The following is a 5,292-nucleotide window of genomic DNA, read 5'->3' as shown; positions in this document are numbered from 1 at the left end:
TGATTAAACCAACAAAAAGTGCAGCCTGATTAGATTCAACCTTATGCCATTAATAGCTGATTTTTGAGTAAGTGAGAAAACTTGGAGCAATGGGAACCRGACACATAAGCTGACCCAGACTTTGRGACAAAAAACATCAAGGTTCAAAAACGGTTTGAGATCTGAGTTTTACACTAAGGCCCCTGTCTTCAGCGTGTACTGAATCTAAATCTATTGAACCTAAAGGCTCTGTGTGATTCTGGTGCAGGAAACTTGTGTTTGCTACTGCACTTTATGTGGAAATAACTGGCTTAAGAATTAAGGACTTTGCAAGGCACGCGTCCTCGCTCCCGAGTTCAATTTAAACCAAGATAAAGTGCTAAAAAAAAAAGAGTGGTTTAGATGTGCACAGAGGTACGCATAAGGAGATGCTCCTATAGTTTGTAATCCAACCTCTTTGCAGGTTAGCACATGCATTCTGTTTAAGTCTTTTAATTAATTGCGTAGTACCAAAAACATACATATTTATAGCTTGCAGAATTAGATAAATTCTCCAGATGTGGCTGCCTTTTAGTTAAGTGGAGATGAATGAAGATCAAAGCCCCTGAACTTTAGCCCGACTAAAACTTGCTGCTCCAAAGCCTGGAGAAGATTGTGCAGCGAGGGGAACTGCCGTTGGGAACTCTGATACAGAAGCATCCAAACAAAACCTTTTTATAGGGAAAAAACTGTGGCGGACACAATGCTATTGAGTGTCTGCTGGTGGATGTTAAAGGCAGTCTTCAGTGAACCTTTTACTCTTAACTAACTTATTTAAACACTTGATTTTGTGTTCCAACTCAAAAGACTTATGACTTTCCCATGCATGCATATCCATGATAAGCAGAACCAGCTGAAATTGTCTTTCTGAGCTAGTTTATAGGCTCTGTTAAGGCTATTTTCATTGTTTCAGAAGCRTAAAGGAGATCTATAGCTGAATTCCTGGAATAGTGAATAATCTAATTGGGAGAAAAATAGGCAAAAATGAAAATTATCCAACTGCAGAGAAAGAAAAGGTTGTTGATTTACTAAATCATAACTTCTTTATTAATGTCAGAAGAAAGTACTGTATAAATGACATACTGTATAAGCTTAGAGGGTGATCATAAAAGAATAGCTCAAATAAGGAAAAAATCATGATGGGAAAAAATCATGATGGGAAAAAATCATGATGGGAAAAAATCATGATGGGGAAAAAATCATGATGGGAAAGCTAGAAAACTAAACTAAGTAATATTTCAGCCTATGTTGGGGAAGAAAACTTAGCTAAGTTAAAAATACTTCGATAAGTTAAAGGTTTCTGGATTGACTTCATCCTACAGTGTTTGCAATCCCCCAGCTATTAGGAGTATCTTTCTGAAATCATGGAATGGCCAATGTGACACCAGGAGACTGTAAAAGGGGGRTGTATTGGTTATATTTAAAAGGTAGGAAAAGCGAGGGGAAAAGGAGATGGAAAATTATACAACAGCCAGCTCAAAAGCGAGAAAAACGACAGAACAAATACTCACATACCTGGAAAATAGTAATAAGATGAGCAAGAGCCGATAAAGATTTGTCAAGAAGGAATCACGTCAAACTAATCTAATTTCAGTCTAGAGAATAACAGACCATGTGGCTAGAGGAAAAACAGTAGATGTCAAACATATTGACTTCAGAAAGGCTTTTGACACTAATGACATTTCACTTTTTGTTGCTTTATAGCACTTACCTTTCTTCTACGCTTTCCTTTAAAAATAGACTAGAGAAAAATTAAAATGGGATATTCCCCACCCGAAACACCCCTCTAAGTTTAATGATCCAGTGCAGCATYTAAAACCCAGGACACACATTAGGATTTGTGCAGGGTGTCATTCACAGCGGCAAGCTTCTCTGTGCTGCTTCGGAGCTGGTGCTGGGGGCTTGGATCACCTCCTCGGTGACAAAATATTTGCACTGTTAATTGTCAGCGAGCGTGTGCAGGTGGAAGCAGGAGAACGTCTTCCCATTACAGACCTACCGGGGAGCAGCTGTGTTTGATCACCGAGACACCAGCTGAACCCCAAAGCAGCCTCTTGCAGGTGACAAACTGTCCTTYTCCGTACCCGTGACCTGCACGGGCTCCTCCTGAGGATGTCGGAGATTGATTGCAGCAACGGCGCCGGTGACCAAGGCTTTGCTCCGGTTTGCAGTGCTGCAAAGGTTCTGTTTGCCTCCAGCTGAGCCTTGTGGAGCTGCTGACCTGGACACCTGCAATCTAAGCCTATTCTCCAAAGGTTTCTGCCGTTCCCACACCTTGGCTTCATGCAGGCAGCTGCTCAGTGCTCAATCAACAGCTTTCCTTGCAAAGCCAGCCTTGCCCTGGAGCCTCCTTCCTRCAACTGCTTTACGAGGCCTCGTTGCAGGCGGCTCTTGATGCTCCGTCCTTTCCCGTGGACTCGCTGCAGCTTCATCCCGCCTCAGAAGGAATCAGACACTTTGCTTCTAATCAGCTTTCCTGGAGAGCAAAGCACGTTTGTTCCCTCAGGAGCRCRCCGAGGAAGACGACCACCCTCAGAGACCACCATCTCCACGTTTAACAATTCATTTATCTCCAATARAGGAGGTAATGAAAATAAATGTAGACACTATGTTACATATATAATAGCATCTCACAGTAGTTTAAGTAACTTTCATTCCCAATGTGCTCAAAAAAGACTGAATTACATTGACCTTTGCAGGGAAGGGCGGCAGCCAGCGGGCCTGCAATGTACTACAAAGCAGGTGGAGGATCTGTTGCATGAAAGACATCACAGGAATCGTTTTTTWAAGGTGTTCTTAAGAAAAACTCATTTGGAGGTCATCTCACGTGGGGGTCTGGGCTCCAGCTAGGCCTCTCCATGGGATGGTTTATTCCCTCTCAAGTGTCTCAGATAGGAGAGATGAATCRCACCAGGAACTGTCCACGGCTCCCCTGTGGCTGTGGAGGGAGCCTAAAAAGCTGACTAACATTTGGACAAAAAATGTTAAGTGAGATGAACCCTATTCTGTGTGAACCTTGGGGAATTCAGGTTGTCTCTGCTGGTGAGATCATCACTGAGGAGATAAGGTAGTTGACTTTGCTGAAAGCATCAGGTGTGTCCAAAGAGGTGATTTGTCTGTAATTCCTTCCCGCTAGCCTAACTCCATTTTATAAATGAGACATTCTTTTATCATAAGGCTGATAACATAATGTTAATTTATGGGGATAAATTAAAGTTTTCGGTCAAAAAACACATTCCAGTCAAAACCCTCCAGATATATCCACCCTATTAACATTTCTGTAACAGACTGCAAGTGAGCAGGCAAATTYTGGCAGTTTAATTTGGGCAGTTTGGATACTGAATTTTAAAGCTAGCCAATTGGTTGTATATGACCGTTTTCTATTTAAAGTGTCAGGTTTATTTGTCTCCACATGAAACTTAGTTCTGTGGCCAAAATAACATAGACAGTAGGGTAATATATTATCAAGAGTGCTGTTTGCTATACTTCCACCTTGTAGTTCCTCAAATATTTACAGTACAGGCTTTCTTATGTCTCATTTTTGTTGTTGAATGCACTGGAATGGAGGTTTCAATATAACACGTGATTTAAACAGCCTGTAACTCAGTAAGGCTTGCAGGACTCAGGACAGTTTAAGCAGAGATTTCTCACACTTAGTGGACAAGCAGTGAAAAGTATTAATACAAAGTGCAAAATGCAGCGGAAGACTGAAATTTTGAGATCATTTTTATTTGYTTCTGTTGCTCCTCCAACAAACCAAGGGTAGGATGTTTTTGATCCAAATATTCTATGTAATGTGTTACCTTTATATTTTGACATGATACAGGAGCAATTTTCCTGCTGAGAACTACGCTGTCGGGCTGTTAGATTACACATCTTTACAGACACAAAACTGTGGGAAGTTTTAAGTCTGCCACTTTATATATGTGTGTCAGCACTGATGTATCACTCACAATGGAATTTTTTTCCTTATCAGCATGGCAAACTTCTGGTCATATTCAGTTACAGACATCACTCTTTATTCTGCTTAATAATCACTTGATATCACTACATTTCTCCATAGTTAGGCCGCATTGTTTCTGGTCAAAATATGAACTTTTTTTTTTTTTTTCTGTCGAAAAGAGATTCTTTCCCTAATTCTAGACACAATGAAAATTGCAAAACTCTGGCTCGCCCTCCTCTTGGAGCAGTTTCTCGGTGCTAACAGTTTCCTGGTGCTGGTGCTTTGCGGGCTGGTTGTGTTTCAAGCCGGCGTTTCCCCTTCCAGACCTTGCCTCCTGCCTCAAGCTCCCCGTTAACCACGCGGGCTCTGCTCAGCGCTGCCACCTCACATCAGATAAGGATGCACARACGTGGGTTTTGTTGGAAGTCTTTGGTTCTAGGCTGCCCTGTTGCCATCATACCTAACAAATTAGCCCTAGCAGTAGCTTTGGGCAGCTCCAGCTTCACCAGGCTGCAGTTTCTCATGCACCACGTGCTCCGCTCGTGTCGCTCCCCATGTCCTGCTTTGCAGCCCTTGAGTCATCAGACRAGCCATTAGCTTTATCTGTAAAGGAAAAAGTTTACCATTTCCAAAGTCCTAAACCCCTATGGTTCAGCAGCTGATGGGTTTCCAGTGAGCCAAGTCACATCCAAGCTGGAGCGCCCTCCCTTTCCCATACGCTCGGGCATTGGGATGTGGGTTTCTCTACAGGGCAACTCTTCTGCTCGCCTTTGAAGGAAAGGCCCTTGCCTTTGGTCTAGCTGTAAGCAAAGAAGTGGTCTTGTCTCATGATGGTAAAACAGCTCTATTTTCTTCCCAGAAAGAAAAACATTAGCAAATGAGGCAAAGTTAGCACTGCAAAGCGATCTGTTAATACCCAGGACTTCCTTGCATTAAAGGAGGCTGTGAGCAAAGGCTGTTTTGCTGGTATATACAAGGTATATCAGGTGCCTATAGAGCACGTCCTGCTCTAGCCTGTTCCCCCTGCTCCAAAAAGGAACCGATTCAACCCAGTGAGCACTGGGCTGCTCTTCACGTGTACACAGAGCTGGGCTGGCTCTCGCCGCGCGCGCTGCTGGCGACGACGAGATCTCTTGATTAGAGATGCAGAGGCACTTCCTGGCCGTGCAGGTGTTTACAGGATATGAGTGTCTTCCTGCAACAGCCGCRAGAAGCAGCTCGAACCCCGAGAGGACAGAGACGAGCAAGGGGAGCAGCAAGGGTCGCCCTGGCGTGGGAAGGACCTGGGAATATCCTGCCCTAAGCRGATGAAGCGACAAATCTGAACAGCA

At 43.3% G+C, this 5,292-nt stretch overlaps 1 long non-coding RNA gene across 1 annotated transcript; it reads right to left on the bottom strand.

Moving 5' to 3' along the window:
* Window positions 1-743: 743 nt before the first annotated feature.
* LOC112953036 lies at window positions 744-1,759 on the bottom strand. Its single transcript, XR_003250504.1, has 3 exons — window positions 1,730-1,759; window positions 1,534-1,636; window positions 744-977 (listed from the first exon to the last, which is right to left on the bottom strand). It is a non-coding gene; the product is annotated as an uncharacterized LOC112953036 (long non-coding RNA).
* Between the last annotated feature and the right edge of the window lie 3,533 nt (window positions 1,760-5,292).

This window comes from Nothoprocta perdicaria, unplaced genomic scaffold, assembly GCF_003342845.1.
Source record: "Nothoprocta perdicaria isolate Ctin4 unplaced genomic scaffold, notPer1 scaffold_107, whole genome shotgun sequence".
Lineage (NCBI taxonomy): Eukaryota > Metazoa > Chordata > Aves > Tinamiformes > Tinamidae > Nothoprocta > Nothoprocta perdicaria.
The sequence above is the reverse complement of the archived record's forward strand: the minus strand, read 5'-3'. Positions and strand labels throughout refer to the sequence as shown.